This window comes from Anopheles maculipalpis, chromosome 3RL (genome assembly GCF_943734695.1).
Source record: "Anopheles maculipalpis chromosome 3RL, idAnoMacuDA_375_x, whole genome shotgun sequence".
Classification (NCBI taxonomy): domain Eukaryota; kingdom Metazoa; phylum Arthropoda; class Insecta; order Diptera; family Culicidae; genus Anopheles; species Anopheles maculipalpis.
This window is the reverse complement of record NC_064872.1, coordinates 89154875-89176032: the sequence shown is the minus strand read 5'-3', so window position 1 is coordinate 89176032 and position 21158 is coordinate 89154875. Positions and strand designations below refer to the sequence as shown.

At 43.4% G+C, this 21158-nt stretch overlaps 1 protein-coding gene across 3 annotated transcripts in view; it reads left to right on the top strand.

The window, feature by feature from the left end:
• Positions 1 to 21158, top strand: part of LOC126561391 (homeodomain-interacting protein kinase 1) — a 199835-nt gene that overhangs the window by 5946 nt on the left and 172731 nt on the right. For 2 of the 3 annotated variants that reach the window (XM_050217505.1, XM_050217503.1), the window contains exon 2: positions 10187 to 10283. The exons of the other annotated variant lie outside the window; for it this stretch is intronic. The gene's annotated coding sequence lies outside the window, so the exon portion shown is untranslated. The remainder of the gene's footprint in view (positions 1 to 10186; positions 10284 to 21158) is intronic. 3 annotated transcript variants of the gene reach the window in all.

Below are 21158 nucleotides of genomic sequence, written 5' to 3'. Positions count from 1 at the left end.
TTTTTCTCTCACAAACTTCGGTGCAAGTTTAAGATTTTTTTTTTCGTTCACAATATTTCTTTCCAGTGCGGTTTCCGATCGGTTGACCATGATAAGCTTATTTATTCTGGGATGAAGCCATTCTGCGGAGAAAATAGGGAAGTAAGAGCGGGGCCACTTTCACAATTCACGGTTCTCTCTTCCCTGTAGATGTAGATTAAAATGTTCAAAATGTTTTCCGAAAAAAAAAAAGATGGCATTATTAGAAAATCAAACAGCGAAACACAGAGAGACCACACACACGGTCCAGTCTCTTGGGCTGACGAATTGGCCGGAGGCTTTTGCATACACTTTTCTCATGCACGTGGCGTGGCTGAACTTAGATTAGGCTTGATAAAGGCTCAGAAGAATTGAGGAAGCAACTGAGATGGGAAGAGAAATAGACCGTTATAAATTTTTGATTTAAACATTGAATGAATAATGGTGACATTGGGTTACTAAGAGGAAGATTATCAGTTTTGTGGGATCTTTGTGTGAGATTTTTATTAAAAGATGTAGTTGGTAGCACGTTGATGATTTATTTAAATGCGATGTGTTGTCTTATTGGGGGCGGCCCGGTGGTGTAGGCGACACCAGCGCCGGTCTTCAAACGGCTGGACCGGGGTTCAAATCTCACCCGAACCATCTCCCCGTAGTGTCGACTGACTATCCAACTACGCGTTATAGAAGAGCCTAGTTAACCATTCGATCGTGCGCGTGACCTTTTAGAAAGTCGTTAAGTCAAGAAGAAGAAACAACTGTTCTTGTTGAGAAGATATTTTGTGTTGTAGCTGATATTTAGGATATCAAAATGTTTTTTTTTTCCAAATCATGTGAGCGATCATAGCAACATTTTGTGTAAACATTTTTGATATGTTCTCGAGGTTGTTCTTTTCAGATTTAAGGAAAGTTTTCATGTATGGAAGGAAATTTTCCTCGACATTCTTAATGAGATTGAGTCAAAGTTGGCGCCCAAATACATTTGATTAGAAATGGAACCAAATGATTTTCTTCGGGAAGATCCTTTCTGAAGTATAATATTCACATTTTGCTAGGAACTGCTTAAGAAAACGAGCTGGAAACATACAGGACGGAGTGAGTTTGGCGCCTTTCCGTTTCGAATAGCTGACAGAAAACAGTTTGACAAATACGAGTCTTCGTTTGCGTTAGAGATTACAAATTCTTCGCCGTGTACTTGTAACAGACAACACAAATGGCTGTCATAATTCGAATCTTCCGTTTTTGACAGCTTGTCTTGACAATTTGTATGTGATCATCAGGCCTTATGATTTTGTAGAATTTGGAGATCAAAAAACCCTCCCCAGAATCTAGACGAGCAACCCCCCAGATTATGCTTCACTGATCAACGTAGCTCAAGTTTAGTTTTCCCTCCTTTCCACACGGAGCTCGGTCAGCGAACAGCTGCTTAAAATTTGCCAATCATTAGCATCCGAGCATCCCCGATATGTGTGTGTGTGTGTTTCGCCCATATTACTGTTGTGTGGTTCCGCTGGGCGAAACCTGTCGAAGAATGTTCCATTGGCGCTGTAATCAAGCTTTCCAGAGGAAAAAATCTCTCAAAAAAAGCAAAACGAACACGTTTGTTCTTCTCGTGAAAGTCAATCTAGCGAGGCGTGTCCTACCTTCCTGCTCTAAGTCGTTCGTAAATGGAAGTAGAGAAGCACAGATAATTTGGTTTTCCCTATGTAACTTTGCTGTGAACGTTTCGTAACGCCACGGCCACGAGATTGGTTGTGTAGACTTGTTGGTTCTGCCTGCTATTGCGCTACCACTTCCTGTAGATCGCCTTCTTCTACAACCTGCACATAGCAGCGGTACGTGAAGAAGAGGAGTCTTTACAGCAGCAAACATTCTGTTGTGTGGCCTCTCGGGCAGGTGTGTGTGAGCTCTTTTTTCCTTCCTTTCATCGTGTTTTAGTGGTCAACCTATGCGTGGTGGCTTATTCCGTTCTTGTACGATTTTCAGGGCTTCTCTCCCTACCGACAGGCGGCCTGTAGAAGGGGGGTTCTTTTGGGAATAAAAGCGTTGAATAACTTCACGCCTATTTTGACATTTGAGTTTTCTGTTGGCTACGAAAAGTTGGGCTTCTTGCTCATTTCTGCTGATGGAAATGACCATTTTACCACATTCTTTACTACCTTTGCGAGATTTAACGCTGGATCGTTTTAGAAATTTCCAGTGTTGCTACACGATCATTCAGATGTAAGCGCCTGTCTGGCAACAGTTCTTACCGGGGTTGGAAGAAACCTCCCAAGGCGCACCGCACCGATTGCATAAGGGAAAACATTCGTGGTTTCTTCACCAATTTTGTATGAGTAAAGTTGAGTAATTGTTAGAACTATTGCACACAAGTAAACATCTTTATGTTTTCTCTGTGTAAGAAGTCCTCAACCGTATCTCTTGGAGACGCAGTTTTATTTGAGGTTAAAGAAAGGTCAGATTCGGTAGCAAAATGTATCTGAAGGTGTGTGTGTGTGCTCTAGTGATGGTTTTCTTCCGGAGGCTTTTGACGGGATGAGGCCAACATAAACAACCTACATCCGGTTGAGCATAAACCATTATCCATCCAACCTGCTGAGTTGGTACTCTTCTTCGGCCCCAAGAACTTCGTTTCATTTTGGTGCGCTTTTCTCCTTGTTTTGCCCGTCTTGGAAAAGAAAACCACCGAAGAAGGGTCACTTGGGTTTCTCTTCAACTACCGATGTATTTGGTGTTTGCGGCGTTCCCTCCTCCTAAGCCACCATCATCTGTTGCACGTCAAAAAATCGGCCGCCAGGTCACACGGGGGAAGAGACAGTGTTGTGGACCCACTTTGTAACGGCAAGGCTCGTTTTTATTTCCGCAATCGGTCCGCCGCTGCAATTGTGTGTGTTGTTGGGTATGAAAATGAGTTTCCATATGAATGGAGCAACATTGGAGTACGCGAAAAAAAAAAGAAATACGGGAAAATGAGACCAAGTGAAAAAGAAATGGTTTTGGTGGGTGCCTGTAGGTTTGCGCGCGCCCCGTAGGCTTTGGGAGGAACGTCGGAAATAATCATGGCGCCTTCTTTTATGGCCGCTTTTTTTCTTTCTTCCTCTGTCTACCGGCACCAGTTTCGAAGCTCAACGCGTCTTTTTACGAGCCAAGAAGTCGCGATATGGGCTGTGAATAGTTTGCTGTGTTTTTTCTTCTTCTACATGCTCTGCATCTGGGAGAGTCTGAATTGGAAGGGACCTGGATAGACGGTGGAACCATCACCGTACCATACGTAACACGGTTCATTGGTTTCGCAGGGAGTTGCGAAGCGTACTTATGCTGCTTGTGTGTTTTGGAAAGAAAATGGGCGATCGTTTGATATAGTTTCTATAGGGCTTGGCGCCTCTTTATATTCTGATAATGCGGGGCCGTAACGTGTTGCATTTTTGGAACAACGACATGGTTTGATTGTTTCCCAGACAAAGAATCAAAACTTTATTTGAAAACGAGCGAAACGATTGTTCAACGAAACTCCTTCCATGCGTTTGAGGAGGCTCAATCTTTCAACAATTATTGACGTTATTTGCAAACGTTTACTTACAAAGTTTGATAAATGAATATTCTGTTTTCTTTACCTCAAAGTGAAATCTGCTTGCTAATGGCGTTTTTTTTTTCTTCCTCGGTGCACTCATTTGCAAAGTTCCGCTTCCGTCATCTGTTAAAGCGAGGAAAGAGACTTTCGGCCAGGCCGATTCGGTGTTGCAAAAGCGTCGTTTTCATTCTTCACATCCCCCCACCCCGATGAGAGGTGGGTTTCAACTCACGTTCCCAAATATAAAGTTAGTGTTCCTCCGACACGGCGTAGCAGGTAATATTAGCGTTTGGTCCTACTTATATTTGTAGGAAGAAGACCCACAGTTCACTCTGGCTATGAATTTGGGTTAAATCTGACAGCTGTCAGTGTTGGAAGAAGGAGCGTCTCGTTTCGTTTTGCTGGTTTTTTTGCTGTTGTGCCGATTCGGTTTTGACGGTTTTGGAGTTGGTAATGGGCGAAATTATAGACATGAATATGGTGGTAGCTTTTGTTTGGAAAAGTTTGAACTGTTTTGATGTAATACAGATGCCAAAACGAATCGAGCGTTTGTGCTGGAGTAAAGTTTGCTGAACGTCACTTGTTCTGTGCTTGTTTTTTGAGGCAAATTGCCATAATTGGGACCCTCCTTGCGTTGAGGCGTTACGGTTATTTTTATAGATATTTGCCAATTAAAATAACTTCCATTCTGGGACCGGCGCTTCTGTGTGTGTCTCCGCCGATGCGCTAATGTGTGTCGGTAGCAAAGAGAAGAGATACAAGACCCACTGGAGGTGATGGTGGCTCAATTTAGGTTAATAGTGAGCTCCGTCGATGGTGGTGGTGGATTCATGACGTGTGAATCGTTCAGTGCTGCCATCTAATTGCGTTCTCTTGCGCATCTAATTTTCGACAATGCTGCGTGCTGCTGGTAGCGGAGACACTGTTCGAATTTCCTATTCTTTCTCTCACTCAGACCCCGGGGAGTGTGAGCAGCAGAGCCTTGATGATAGTAGTGTCGGCGACAGGGTCTGTAATTACTGTTAGGCTCGAAACATTTAGTAAATTGCATCTCACATTATGCCCCGGCACACACATACAAAAAAGCATTACACGCACAACCTGTAACGGGACGGTTGTAATGGATTTTGTGTACTGCCTAACGGGCGGACGGCCGGGTGCTTAGATCTGATGAAATGGAGAACTATCGTCGACCTCCAATTGGCTCCCCGACCAGACTCGATGTCAGCGGGGATGTGGCGCACATTGTGTGTACACATTGGTACGGAGATTTATTTTTAAATTCTCTCCCATTAAATCACGTCTGTTGTCTGTTTGCTTCGTGGCTACTTTACGAAGGATTTCCTAGCTTTTACAAGTTGCATCAAGAGACACTGGGAAGCAACGACGACAGGAGGAGATACAGTGAGTGTTTTGCCCACTATCTATCATGCTGCTGCATGCTCCGGCCCCCCGATATGTTGAGTGGCGAGATGAAATTGTTTACTTACCATTAAACAACGTCTCTTTGCCCTAGCTAGAAGGTACCCGCCAACACTGGAGGGCACGAAACGATGGGCGGGCAGCCTTGAACTTCCATTTTCTTTGCCCGTTTTGTGGAAGGTTTGGTTTAAAGTAAAGAAGGACAAAAAACAGCATCCCGTTTTTTCTCATCTTCTCCGGGGAACTCCAGACTTGGTGACCGTCATCACCTCTGTCGAAGCTGGCAAGAAAATGGAAACGACAAATCGATAGTGGGCGTTTAGATGGTTTGTGTGGGCGATATGGGAACACAACTGCTGGATTTCATTGCTAGCATTAATTTTGTGCCTTAGATTGGCATAGATACAGTGGTCTGATATCCTGTTTGGAGGCGCGTTCGTATCGCCACGGGTTTCGAGGAGTTGAACTCTAAATGGGACTTAAGTTTGAAACTATCTATCAGTTGAAAGTGTCTTGTAGACTTTGGGAAATAATTGGAATCTTGATACCGACTAAGGTCCAATTGCTATTTTTTTCTAATGCCTAGACTTCTTTCTGTAGCTTGACTGTAAATGAATGTAATGAAGCTTGACTGTAAAAAGAATTATTCAAAAATTCTTTCCATCCTTTCAACTTGCATTGAAATGTAACCTCTTAACGATGCCACCTTAGCATTCGAAATGCTACTGCACCAAATCACGTTTTGTGGTGCCCAATTTAGGCGAGATGTCAGCTTGTGCGCCACGTGAGCTCGGCACCTACATATACGGCGTTTGACATCCGTTTGCAAAGATACCTTTTTGTAAGCATCTAATTTTACCCACAGCCCGACCGAAAGGTGATGCAGAACGTGAGTGCAAGCTATAGCTGCATCGGAGTCACTCACGTGGACCACCCGGAAGGGAAACATTTCCACACCCGACCAGTCTTACTAGTCACACCCGACCAGTCGCAGTCTTTAGCTCTCTCTCTGATGCAGTGATGCATTTTTAGCACGGTCTTTTCATGCCCGTTCGGGGTCGTGGGTGCTCTGGTTTGGAGTTTGTAGCTGACTTGAGTTTTGCGTAAAATCGTACACAGTGATGGACGAAAGCTACAGCAGGCTTACCAACCGACTGCACAGCGCAGAATTTCCGTTCCTAATACATTTCAACCCCGGTTTTACACAACGCGGCTGAGAGAGGAGAACTGACGGCAATGGCAGTGCGAGAAGCAAAATGACAAGAGTAAGCTTCCCGTGTCCGTCGATTGGTCGGTCGGTCGGTTGCTTAGTTGCATCTGCGACCATGTGCGGCTACATGTGACGGATTGCATTGTGGAGGGAAAATTCGTTTGTTTTGTTATGTTCTTATTTTCTTCCCCGAGGTGAACTTTATTCTCGCGCTAGTTAGGCCTATCAACGTCAGGCGGAGAATTTGCTTCCTGAGGCTAGTGGGTGTGCTCATTAGGTTTGCATTTTGTCTGGACCAAAAAAATGACTCCAGGAGAGGGAAAAAAGCTGCTGTGAAGGAGTTGGTCGTTTGGTTCTTGGATATGTGTTTTTATGTAGGTTACGTTGAAAGGTGTCTGTAGGTTCTTACTTACCAATAGGAAGGGTGCACTAATTGAAACTAATCGAACGATACAATCGGATTAGTGTAACATATTGATGGGCCTAGTCCTCTGTGTGTCGTGTTGCTTAGTGTTCTCGAACTTGCCCCACCAATGACATTTACTAACAGTTCTACAAGCACTGCCCTACAAAATATCTGCACACAATCTCATGCTTGGCTACAATCAAATTAAAGCCGACAACCAGAGGGAGCTTGCAAAAGAGACGGTTCCAGGCCGCAGCTTAGATATTCGCTGTTTGATAATTTCAACAAAGTGCATCCGCCCGAAGATGATTTATATTCGAAGCTCAATGCAAATGAACGAAAATGCTGTAAAAGGTTGTGCGTATTCGTTGTCACTCGTTCGTCAGTCACTCCAAAGCAGCAGAAGCTCGTCGATTGTGAATAATTCATGTACAGTCAGTCAGATTTAAAGACGAAAGGGTGGGAGCGTTTCTATTTGTTTGTGCTTTTGGTGGAGACAGATGTATCGCTGTGTGTCGACGTACGAAAGTTGTGTTTTAAAATGAATGAAGCTTGAGGTTATGGAGGTATAATGTAACCTTGGTGTTTAGCATATGAAACCAGGGTTTCTTATGATTTGTTGTCAGGAAAGTTGAATGAAAGGTCACCTAGTGACAACGTCATTCTGTGGAGGTGCCTTTTTGGAGGGCTTCAAAACTTTGAACTTCACCATTATCTCAGTTTTAAGATTGGTTTCTATACCGAGAACACCATCGATCGGGCTTCTCTCAAATTTGATAAGATTCATTTTCTGACATAAAACTGGACGACGAGTTGTGGAAGTTTTCTATTCTACAGGCTCATAATTTCGTGCAAGTCTCGTCATCCGTTGGGAATGGTAACTGATGCTAGATTATGTCCTGTTTTACACAACACATTCTTGAACTTTCTTATCCTTGTTTGCTATCTTTAACTAACATTTGAAGAATGGAAGAGCAATTATTCACACTTTGGACGTGTTCCGAGCCGAATCTGTCTTGCACAGTGGAAAATGGGTTCCGAAAAGTTTCAAATTGCAATTCAAATGAACTCGATGAACGTTCTGACGGTGTTATCTCCCCATTCGTAAGTTAAACCATTCTGCCTCGCTTCCGGTAGGTCCGATTTTATTTTTCAGTCTGTTTTTTTTTCTTCTGTGTGTCTTGTCTTAGTAAATCAATATTTCATGCCCTTCCCGGGGACGGGGCAGGTCTCCCTTAGTCTTACGTGCGTCACGGTTTGACTAAGAAGCGGAAGAGCATTATTGCCAAGTCTTGACGGGATGATGCTTCTTTGCTGTCGCTTCAATAAGCCGCGAACTGCAAAAGCCGATACAAATGAAGGGATATTGAATTCTACTTTGGTCTTTTGTCTTGACCGCGGGTTTTTTTATGATATCGAATAAGGAAGCAAAAAGGACAAAGGAGTTTATTTTTCAGACTGCAGTACATTTGTCAGAAATTTAAAGCTTGAATCTAACAAAGAACTCTATTCGGCAGACGAGCCAAGAATTGGAGAGAAGACAGAATTGATGTATCCTTGTTTTGTCGAAGTTTTTGATGCACGACAAACTGCTTAATGCTCTCAATGCTTGGGGAAGAGACATTTCGATTATATTCCATGGTCCCAAAAAAAAAAAACAACCCTTACATAGTTGGAGATGTGAGTCTCGCCTTGTGTAGTCTATCCTTGCTCTAATTATCCCATAAAAAAACCCACTTAGTGCTTAGTGACTATCGTTGGCGGTTTGTGCCGGGTTGTCAATGTGTAGTTTGAACAACCTTGGACAAATAGACCAACCGATGTCAGAAACGGAGCGACAACTTCCGCCGAGGCTCGCTTCTTGGGTGGATAGCGATACAAAAAAGTGACACCGCAGGGAAGTCTGCATTATACAAACACCCTCCCAATCACACGCGTAAAGTGAAAGTAGACCTCCTGCTGGCTTTGTTGGAGTTCAGAACTGAACTTTGCCTAGCATATGGAGGGGTGTATGGCGATCGCAAAATCTCTCCTAAGGGTTGTTTTTTTGTGTGTGCAGAAACACATTCAATGGAGGCTTGTTTTTTTTGGGTAAGAAAGGACAGAAAGTGTGCAGATGATCGGCGTGCATCATTTAATGGTGCCCACCGTCGCTCCCATGCTCCCTACCTCCCCTGTTCTTTGCTCTCTGTGCAAGTGTTGAAGTGTTCCATTTTCGATGACCTCCAAGCATCCGAAAGCACAGCATCCAGCCCCCCCCACCCTCCTTTTTCTGTGCTGTTGGGTGATGGATTATCGTTGAACTCGGGAACTCGTGCCTGTTTCTCTATAGCTTTGGCCTCGATTCCTTTCACTTCCCCGTTCGGGAAAAGGTTACACGGTCCCGAAAATAGGACAAAGCAGAGACGCACTTGGAGCGGGCACGCCATTATCACCATCTGCCTGGTAGCAACAGTGAGTAGCTTTAGTAGCTGGAGCACGTGAATCGTTTCCTGGGGAGCAATGGATGGCTGCGAACATCAACTGATGGATATATACTGACTTGGTTTGCTAATGGTATTGTCGTCAGGACACTACACTAAGTAAATGAGCTGTCGTTTAGGGATGTCCCGATCTGCTCGCCTAGTGGTGATGAGGGTAGCAGGAGGTTCCTATTGGTCATAGGGGATCCATTAGTTACCGCGAGTGAGGCTCTCTATTCGTCGTTGTCAGTTGCCCCTGGTTACACTGGGCTCCAATAAAGCTTGTTGCCGGAAGTAGACAAATTTGTGTCCGACTGTCGGTGTTTAGTGATGACCTTTCGAGATGTTTCCGACCCGCTTTTCTTACTCACACAATGTGTTTTCGCTTTGGGGAATATAATAATTAGATCCGGCACTGTTTGCACGATGCGTTGATAGGTCTTCGGTCCTCGAAGGTCGTGATACGCAGAAGATTCAGTGACACGGGTGTTTGTGACGGGTTTTCACCAACTTTCTATCACACCAAACTGTGTGTCCTGCGAGAAATTGCGTTATAGAAAATTGTTGCAACATTTATGAGTATATTTCCGTTTTTTGTTTAAGGTTGAGACGCACCATCTTTAAGTGTTGAGCGTGTGGCGTGCTGTGGCGTTGTAAATAACCTATCAATCATCGGTAGCGCGCGGTGGCCGTACGTAGAAGATGAAGGCAATCCACACCCACACAGTGAGATTGTGTCGTGTTTTTCCTCATTTAAATTCTTGTTTTTTAACCTTGCTTCTTCGTGTTTAATGTTTTAAAAACAGTTTTTTAAAACACGGGACCATGACATGAGGGCATGGTAGATGACAGTTTCATGTTTTCCGTGTGCGTTTGGCGCGAATTACTGGCAGCCGCCATATGAAGGGAAGCAGAAGAAAAATAACACACTTTGGGTCCACAAATTACATTCGTTTGAAGTAGAGTTCGTAATGGTGTTTTACTGTTGCTCTCAAGCAAATTTACAGAAGATCTTTTTTTTTTGTGTTACCGGACATTTAGAATATGTTAAAAAAGTAGTATTAAAACCTATTTTTCTCTTCTCTTTCTTCTTCCAGGTAAGCATTGATGGTCCAGTAGCGGACGCGAGATAGATTTACCTTTTTCCACTGCTTGTATCCAACAAAACCGCCACAATTTTGGAGGTATTGTCAGGTAAGCGAAAAGAAAAGCATATTTTCCTTTTTGCTGTTTCCCTTTCCTCTGTGCACTGTTCTCTTGTGTTCTCCAATTTACCTTTTTTTCGTTAAAAAACTCTGGAGATTGTTGCTGTACGGTTTTATTTTTTGATTTATTTGTTTTGTTGAGGAATTATAAGACAATGAATGGCAGCAGCCCCGGTCGTCACACAGCACGACCGGAGTTCAAATCCTATCGAAGACCGTTTCCCCGCAGTGAGGACTAACATTCTCTAGCGCTACTTGTTATCAACAGGTCCGGCATAGTGATGGGAACTTCGCAGTATATTAATGAAACCACTCCGAGTCGGACATGTAAAAACCGGAGTTACCCCGGAATAATTACTCCGGAATCCGAAATTTGCTCCCGACTAATCCGGAGTGCACTGCGGAATCAATTAAAGGTAGCTGTTTTTACTTCGGATTCAAAATTGAAACCGAAATCACTGTCGATGTCGAAGTTATTTCGCATTCCCCCAAAATTTTTGTTCTGTAACACAATTTTTTTTGTAATAAACGTTGATAATAAAGCAGTAATAACTCCGGAGTAACATCGGAGTTACACCGGAGTTACTCCGGAATGCATTGGAATTGGATTAATCCAACTCCGGGAAAAATGAAGATTTACCCATCACTACTCCGGTAAACCTTTCGATGGCCGGCGATCCTAGAATAGAGGGGAACCTAGTTTAGAGAGTTGTTAGGCCCAGAAGAGAACAAGAAAAGAATTATGATCACAACGATGACTTTTGAATGTCTTAAAAGTCTGAGGTGACTATTTGCTTCACATTAGATTCGATTCAACGACCTTCGATGCGTTACATAAAATGTTTGGCGCGAAGCTATAGAATCCCAAGGCAAAAGTAAGCTCATAAATGGCAACCACGATCATCTAGCACGATCATTACGGTTCGTGCAGGTTTACTCCGCAAAGCGTGTATCCTTGAACCCCTGCCGCCGGTTGACAGTTTTGTGTCATGCAACCGCAACGATAGGAAGCCTAAAATTGTGTTTGTTTTTGGGATGTTGTTGATTTCAGCGCATGGTGTGGTGGTGCGATCACAACTCAAGGTGATAACTGCGCTCGAACTCGTCGTTGAAAATGGAACAGAGACGGTTGATGATTGGTGAAGTAAGTCCGTGAGAACCGTGACAAACACTACTAGCCAGTTTGAATCAGGCCCGGTGTGGGTTTCAGTTTGAAGGTTCACCAGATCTGGTATCGCTGTTCGTGGTGTAAGCCCATCTATCATCGCGTCATTGTTGATAGCTTGCTCATTGCTGAGAGCTTCAACGCGATACTTATCGTTCCCTGTGAAAGAAATATCAGAAAAAACGAGCAAAAAACAGATAAATACGTTATTGAACAACAATACGCATACACAACGTTTGGATGAAAACGAAAAATTGTGTTTGCCTTGAAACGTCTTTTGAGTGTAAGCTGATTTTGTGTGTATTACCCCCGTGCAGGCACAACAAGGATGACACACAGATGTGTGCAGCATTGCAACTCACCGTCAACGCGGTCTTGCAGCTGGTCAGTCGTCGCTAGCCGACCTACGGTTGTGGGACCATTGGGGAGCGCCGGCAATTACCCTAATCTTGTTGCTCCGTCGTCCGAAAAGAAGTTGTTGGAAGAACCTGCAAACCGATGACCATTTTTTGAGGGCCGTTCATTTATGGTTGACAGTTTGATTTGAAGCGACGCTTTTGGGGCCATACGGATTGGTAAATTTTATATACTTGCTTACCTTCTCTCTCCATCATCTCTGATATCGAAGCAGCTGCGCCTCGTCACACGAGTGTTTAACGCATTTCGAGGCTTGTGCAAGAAAAGACGCGAGAGTTTTTGGACGATAGACGCCCTAGAAGAGGTGAAGGAAAAATAAATACATCCCCGCGGGTGGGTAGGCTGATGCGAATGAGAAGTTCAAGAAATAGAAGGCAAAAAAACAACTACAAGAGGGTATCGTCTGTCATGGGGGGCGAAACGTGTTTTAGGCGTGGTATGTGCGCCGCAGTATTAGACGCACAGGGATGATTAGGACTAGTCAAGGTCGTTAAAATGAAAACATACATAGTCCGCGAGGGTCGAACGGGGTTGGGATTGGGAAAAGTGGATGGAAAACAGAAACGGAAAACATATTTTTATTTACTAACTTTTAGCTTGTTTGGTGCTGCTTGGCTAAAGGAATGCCGGTTTGTGTGTGGTGCGTGTGTACATTTGATATGAAGCTTTTGGTGCTTTGTTTCGCATATGTGTTCCTGCTACGGCTACAGACAAAAGCTACAGTAAATTGTTAATTAATTTTCCATCGACTAAGTCGTATATGGACTACGAAGAGCAGCACTTCGATGATGTACTTGAATATTCGCTTTTTTGTGATCATGTTTCTAATCAACTTTGTAAACTTCGGAAACTTGACCTTCATTTGGCGTTATTTTGTTGTTGTCTGAGGGTCTCTCACGCTTCTTGCGTAACCATTAACGTATTGCGCGTGTAGATTACAGCTTGCGATCAATTAGCCGACTGCTAGCGCAGTGTGTTTGCGGCGTGAGCACGAAAAAGATGAATGCGGAGACTTCTAAGAGGGTTTACACTAGGGGGCGGGTGCCGATTGTGCGTGCTATAAGTTGCACGAATTGATCCTGTTCACCTGAACGATTTTGTCACTAATTTATCTCATCAACCTAAAGTTTTTTGAAGTCTTAAAAGGGGGCTCTGCGCAATGATGCGGCTAAAAACGCGTTCGCAATTTTTAGTAATGGGCGTGTTTTTGTTTTTTTTGTTGGGATGAACTAGTTGGATGGGTTCGCTTTAGCACAATCGAATTTTCAAGGCCAAAAGAGGCAGGAGTGCGTGTCAAAATAGCGTGACGGGAAAATAAATGGCTCCACAGCAGCAGTAGCAGTAACAGCAACAACATCTGTCTATGTACAGCGATCAAGGGTTGATCGAGAAATCGTATCGTTTTGCTCTTTTTTGTTGTTGTTGCTGAAGTGATCGGTTTTCGGATTGTGTTTGCAATGATTTGTTTGGTCTGAAACTGTTGTTCAGCTTTTCTGCACGCCTCAGTGGCTTCGGTTAGGTAGTTGTGTGTCCATTAAAAATCAAACTTCGATTAAATTGTCCTTCTTGCGCCCGTATTTGTAATGCTTTATTGTGCACGTTTTATGCTCCAGAAAAAAAGATTCACTTCATATTTGATCAGAAGCGAGTTTGGTTTGAAAAAGTGTTCTCGTTTTGTTTTTCATGGATGAAAAACATTGTTTAAATAATTATCATTTTGTAAACGAACAAAAGGTCTTTGTGCGTAGAATTGTAGGGAAGTCTTGAAGCTCTCTCGTACCCACCCAAGAATGTATAGACATTCTATGAGAAGATGTAGTTGTAATTTGGAGAGAATATTGGTAGCTTTCCTTGTGCGAACGTTTGGCTCATAAATGACCACGTGTAAAAGGAAAAGTCTTTGTACTAACGAGAACCTCCACGTCTGCAAAGTAAGGGTTCCGTGTGCTTCAAACGCCCATTTGATGTGTGGTTCGTACAAATCGTCGAATGGTTTTTGGTGGAGTGTGGACGCGAGGAATATAAGCAATCCCCAGTAGCTTCTTTGTTCTATTGTTATTGGTTCCTTTTTTTTTTATTTAGCAATTATTGTTATTTTTCTGAAAGTTTTTTCAAAATCCAAACGCTCTATGATGCTGTTGCTAGGTCCTAAGAAATGAATCTTTTTTTGCCCACGATGCATAAGGCGCTCGTCTGAGCATTCTTTTCATTTAACACCAAATACAATTTGTCGAAGAAAAAATGAAATGTGTTTTTGAATTCTGCAGAACATTATGTTACGTCCAAACAAAGTAGAATAAATTTGCCAAACCTTGCCCCAAACTTAACAACTTTCACATGGTGAGAAATTTTGAAGATTTAGAAACCCAACGAGCGAGACAAACTCGACGACATGGTGCATGGAACAAAGCCGAACCAGCCTCATATAAAAGGTTCATTGTCCAATTTTTTTTCGCACCAGGGGTATTTTCATGAGTCAACCAAAAACTAAAAAATCACACAAAGTCCCTCGGTTGTGCTTCACATGAAATCCTTTTTTTTTTTTTTGGGTTTGTTGGGAAACTAGGACCTACGGAATTAAAATATGGACAGGCTTTGTTACTTCAAAACTGCGTGAGAATGGGAAATAAGGACCGTTCAGGAATAGACCATAGCTTACGTGAGGGGAAAGGGACAGCCGCGCTGGTGGAGGGAGGGAGTAGATAAAAGAAATGCCAAATTGCACTCGAACACATACTCGTGCCGTGACTCATGCAGGGTGGGTTTTCCCTGATTTCCAACAACCGGCAAATAACACTAAAAAAAGGATACTCTCAGGAAGCTTCCGTTTGTGTGTGAAAATGCGAGCGGGAAGTTCGTGGCAAATATTTCGGAACTGAACTTCGTCTTTGGTCTGTTTGGGCGCTAAATTCATTCTCTCGCTCTCTCTCTCTCTCTCTCTCTCTCTCTCTCTCTCTCTCTCTCTCTCTCTCTCTCTCTCTCTCTCTCTCGGATTCAGAATCCAGAATAGCGAGGATTTTCCTTTGTGACTAACATCGAAACCAGTTAAATCAAAGCGGGCAAAACCCCCGTTGAAACCGGCAACTATTTCCTTTTTCTGGGATGGCGCACACCGCCAAACGGGCGGGATTTTCCCTCGCTCTGGCTGGTGCGGATGTTTTCCACATTTTCCGCAGTGACTTTCAATGATTTTACTGCTGTATGTGGGGCACCAGTGATATTATGGGGGTTGCTGCTGGAAAAGAGAGAGAGAGAGAGCGAACGAGATAAGAGGTCTTCTCATTCGCATTATGAAGCTCATGCTTTTTTGTTGTTGTTGGTTACTTTCTGCTGGTTTCTGGCGTTGATAGGGGGGGATCCGTTGTTCCCTTGTTTTCGGGGTGAAACATCAAGAGACAATGGGAATTTTCCTGCTGTCGAATGACGTCAACTGACGCGCCGAGCGCCAAGGAACCCAGGGCCAAGAAAATGTGTAGCGCGCGCTGGTGGCGGCAATCATTATCATCCCTCGTCTTGGCAAAAAAGGGGTTGCCCTGACCCCCTCCCTTACACTCACTCCCGGTTCTGCACGGATGGGCAATTTTCACCGGATGGGAAAGTGGGAAAATGGTTCTTTGTTAGTTTCTTCCTAAGGTTTTGCACCATCTCCGAGAAAAGATGATGCCAAACTTGTGAAGGAAAGTGATTGCAGCTGGCCCCTTGTTTTGATGATAAGGATGCCTAAATCATACCACTTCCTTTTAAGGTTTTTAGTGGAGAGGTTTGGTAAGGCAGGAGCTTAGGAAAAAAAGAGCATTGCTGTGGAAAATTGAAATGAATTTTAGTCTTTTTTTGGTTTGCGTGCTTAAGATATAAACTTAAGGTTACAACTTGTGTTTGTCCGGTACAAGTAAATGCGTTCTGGTTTCGCTTAAGTGTTAGTACGCGTTTTTCGCAGCTTAAGAGAAAGAAAACAGACAGAGACCCTTACCGGACATGCGTTTTTTGTCCATTCAACTCAACATCTGAACGAACCTAACACAATTTTTGCAATTTTACGCTCAAATCTGACAAGCTCTCTTTGATCAACGCCTGGCAAGTGTCCGTCATATTATGCATTTTGTCGTTTCAAAGTGGCACACCTTGTGTTGATCGTTCCCAAACCCGTTTTCCGTTTTCGGGCTGGTTTCAAATTTGCCTCCCATTTATTGACTTCCACACACACAGGGTAAAGGTTGTCGTTTTTGATTGTCACTAACGAGAAATCACTTTCCACAACCATCGTATCGGTTGGTTCTTTTTGTCGACCGACCGACCGACCCGGTGCCAATACGGCGGAATCTCAGGAAAATGCGTGTGCATGTTGTTCACCAGGTTCCCCAACTACCCTGCCGGCCATTTGCGTGTGTGTGTGTGTGTCCCCTAGGTGAAGGATTTTCCCACTGGCACAAATAATTGTGCAAGAGCGTGGAATAATTTTTCCGTCACGCATGATTGACATGCGAAGCAAAAGTGCCGGGAACAGAGTTGAGGTCCACATCACATGTCTGTCTGTGTGCGTGTGTGTATTTTCTGTATATTGATGTTTCATTTCGTTTTTCCTGCGTTTTTCCCCGGGCCCTCGTCTCATGGGTCGTATGGAAAAATGTGTCACTTTTTGTAACATTGTACACACATAATGCTGTCGTGTGTGTCTTTGTGTGTGTGTGTGTGTGGTTTAACTCGTATTTGGGGGTCTCTCTGTCACCGTTTTGGCAAATAGGTTTCCCGTTTTTGTTGCGTTTTACCGACTAATACTACTTTCTAGCAAAAATGTTGCTCCTCTCCGATCGCCTTTTTCCATGTTTTTTTTTTTTTTTTTTTATGGTGCGGATTGAAACGAAGGTGAAATAATAGCATTTGGCCAAATCCAATTTGGAATATCGGATTTGTACGAAGAATTCACCCATCCGGCTGTCCTGTTCCATGGTGGTTTTGCTTATCGAAACAACATTTCAGTTCGCCCATTCGCCACTAATCTTCCCCGTTCATTCCCTTTCCTTCCCGCAAGGTTTTGTGCTTGGTTTAAGAGCAACAGCAGCAGTAGCACGATCAAAAAAGATGCGCCACCGGTCGGGTTAGAGGATTGGAACATTGAAAAAGCGTACAAATTGATACCATTCAAGTAGCTTCCATCATGAATGTTGGTTGTTTTATGCAAAAATTGAACCTGTGTGAATCCGTTCGTTCGTGTTGTTGCTGTTGTTTGTGGATTTTTAGGGGGGTTTTACTGGCTAACCTCTAGGTAATTGACAATCACCCACATGTGAGAGGAGGTTGAAGTGTCCGTGCGTGTGTGTGTCTGTCTAGATCTAACTTAATTAAACCCTATCGAATCGGGGGTTCGATAAGCTACAAACGGCACGAACGACCTGGGCCAACCTGAGCAGGTTGTCCTGTGAAGGTGTTTATAATGGGAGTTCTCATGGCACAGTAAGGTCGCACACAGTAGGTTCAGGTGTGAGTGTGTACATGGATTACATGATTATTGATTGATAAGAGGGTATGTTTATAAAATAAGTGTGAGAGTGGCGGTGTGAAAGTGAACTTTTTTTGACTCAAAATAAAATAGCTTTAAGGGAGGAATTTATCCCTTGGCTTGTGTTTCTACAAGTGATAAAATCGTTTTACTTTGCACTTCAAAGCTCCAGAGGGTCATCTATTGCTGGCTTCCTTTATTTGCAAATGATAAAGTCAAAAGTTGAACCGATAGCGCTGTGGTAGGGAAGAAAAAATGCATGTGGTGGGGAAGAAGAAACTCGGACTGATAATCGCAACGAGAACGGAACAACGTGATCGACAGTTGAGCGAATCAATATCTTTCTTTTATTTGATTGTCCAGGCAGTCTGAAAATTCTAGATAAGAATCTTCCCCACACTGGAACGTCGGAGACATTGAGGCTTTACCTTAGGTAGAGGGACTCTCGATGCTCATCGGCGAAGCAAATCGGCCAGGCGACTTTGGATATTCAAAAGGAATATCCTTTACAGGCATGTTGGAGGTTTGAGGTCTTACCTTGGGTAGGGGGCACTCAAACCTCTCAGCGTCCTAGACCACTTTATTTATACCCAATTCTTACAATAGTTTTTGCTCGTTTTTTTGTAATGTTTTCATAGTGGTTTTTCTTTTTGTTATTGTATTTTGTACACAAATATTTACGTACGCACAAAATGTGTCGGCTGCTGCTGTGTATATGCTGTGTATAGGAACAATTTTCGTCTACTTTTATAAAAATCCGTCGAGCAGCTATCAGCACTTCGTATGGATCGGTCAGTTTTTTTTTATGGAGATCAGGCAACATTTTAGCCGCTTGGATCATCATAGACGACCACCCCGTTGGTCGAGCTTGTTTATGCAATCGTTGAGGTGTGTTATAAATTGCAATTGAGATGTGATTGGCAAGCGTCGGTTGCGGCCGCACCGCAAAAGGCCACATCACAGAAAACAGGCCATCGGCAGTTCAAATCCCTAGCCCTCTCGGCGGGGATGGGTGAGTTAATTCGGAGGAACGACATTTTGAGACGGTCAACGTTCTGGGGTGGTTTTCGGCACGGTACCAAAATGCAGCAGCCACCCTCTCGGGGATCGTCAACGTGATTCGTGTGCCTAGACCGATTAGTCGTGCGCGAGGGTGCAGTGCAGTGGTGTGTTGCATGCTAAAAGCCACGGTACGATGTTTCTTCTATTTATACAGGCCCCGTTCGTAGCGCTGTAGCATAGTTCACAAGCAATTAGAGTGAGAGCTGGGATGTATGGTCGAAAGGTATACAATGTTTCTGAAATGGGGAAATTTTATTTTGCTAATAGTTTTATTTCGGTTCGATGCTTTCCTGACTGTTGAAGAGTTTATTCTCACTTTGTTTCGTCAGTTTCATCTTTTAAGAAGCAATTTAATTCTATAATAATATACATATGACCTTCTTTTGCTGCATATGACCAGCGCTGTTGTAACAGCATCATAATAACAATGTGTTGTTAAGACAAGTGAATTATTTTGCATCAAAGTAAACCCATTTTTATGTTGCAAAAAACGAGGTGAGATGAACATGACGCATGCAGGAAATTGTAGTATGGAAAACTTTGGAGAATCTCTCCTCCAAAGCAATGACCGATGGAGAGATAAAAAGCAAGGGTGTTGCGCGCGTTAGTATGTGTATGTGGTTGAGGGGGGTTGCTCGCATTCCTATAAAAATAACAACATATGCGATGGGTGCGCCATCAGCTGAAGAGGGAAAGGCCCTCGGCGGATTACACGTAGTTAGTGTTGCCAGGCACACAGTGCATGTGTGTGTGTGTGTGTCAGTATTGATGCCTCGGTTCAGCACCCGATGAGTGTGTATGATTTACGATTGTAGCGCAACGCGCTTGTTACTCGAATAAATACATAAATAATCCGAAAAGACCGGGAAAAATGGGTAACATCACACCCGCACCGCGCCCCCCGTGGGGTGGAAATCGAAGCGGGAAATATATTCTTCGGTGGAAATAAATCACACACTACCCACGCGTACACAAATACACAAAAATCCCGGTGCGGTGCTGCGGGAAAAGGAGATAATGATGAAATGAGCGAAACAAATCCAAATCGTAAAACGATAGCGAACTATTCTTGCTGTGAGAAACAGTTCGTAGCACACATATTTGCGCTTCGACACTCTAAACTAGCGCGGCAACCACAATGGACCGCATTTTCCCGGGTGAAACTTATCTTTCGAGTCACTTATAGTGGCGGAAAATCATAATGAACACGCATCGACCCCTGAGGGGATTTGTGCTGATTGTTTTCAATTATCCTTTGGAAAAATTATGAACAAATAATACTTTTTTTCCCACAAAACCCACTTTTCCTTCCCTGAGTTGGTTGTTTTTTTCCACTCCTTGGTCGGAGTCCTTCGCGTGGGTTACGTTTGCTGTTTGCATCAAATGATGAAGCTGAAGCGTGTGAGAATCCCCTAAATATAAAGCCCGGCTTCATTTTGTAGCATGTTGTTCGGTCCGTTGCTCGGTGTACTGCGCCATTTCATTATCTAACCCTTTTTTCTGAGGTTTCCCCCTGCTACGCTTGGGTGCTTTGTATTATCGGGAATTCATTATCAGCAAAGGAAAGCAATCAACAATGTTATCCAGCCCAAATGATGACCTTTCTCTCCAGTGGTGAATGGTGGCGAAACCAGTCGAAATAATGATGATAAAGGGATCTTGTTGACTGATGATTATTTGTCCGGAAAGGGAATAAGGTTGGAATTTTAGGGCGATTTCAAGACGGTTTGTGTAGAAAGTCGTTTTTAAAAAATTAAAATCGTGTTTAAAATAGCGCCTTCTTTAACTCTTTCGTTGAGGAATTGAAATTTTCACGCTTGGAATCCGTTTTGGGGGGGGGGGGGGGGGGAGTGTACCACGAGAGGGGTTTTAAATCAAAAGAAACGAGTCCTGAACGAGCTCAAGGAACTACGCGCGCAAGGACCGTGCCTGTAATACGATCTTGAATGATTAGAATGAATTTATCATCCAGCTCGTTGGAGAAAGGTTCATTTTTAGCACAACACATAAATCACTTTCCACTCCACGTTTCCAACAAGCGAAAAAAGGATGTAAGGTTTTGTCATCCCTTTGTTTCGTTCGATATTGTCGAGGCTCTGGCTCTCCGGTACTGCGTAACATCCCTGTCGATAGATTTATGGACGCTTTAGTGTGTGAAGTGTGATTTTTAGACTCAACCGCCCTTTTACTCCCTGTAAAGCGTGGATAAAGGACCGATGGAAGTGAGAGGTTATCGAGGATGAATTTATTGTATTGGTCAATGTCAGTTAGAGTTCACCATACGGGTTGAGGAGTCCAATTGAGCTGCGGAGAACAACCCCGCATTTATAGACGAATTTGAAGTTAATATTGTTCTCGGGAAAGATGTACCTTGTAACTTTTTAATGACACAACGGATATGCAAAGACCAGGATGAAATTTTTGCTAAAACCCTGGACATTGCACGGATCCAGTTTGTGGAAAATTTGATTATCCAGTACCAGAAACTTGCTTGCACATTCACTGAACATTGTTAGTCTTGCAATACATAACCGCATCAAATATTTGTCTTCCGAAGTTCCTCGGAAGTATGCTTACAAGGTATGCTCGCTTTGTGTCTTCATTTTCCACTCTGGAGAATTACATTGTCGTCGCACGTCGATATGCTTGAGAATTTGTATCGCAAAAAGGATGCAAACGCCGATTGTATAACAACGGGTGCGATGGTTCGCTGTATGCTGTCC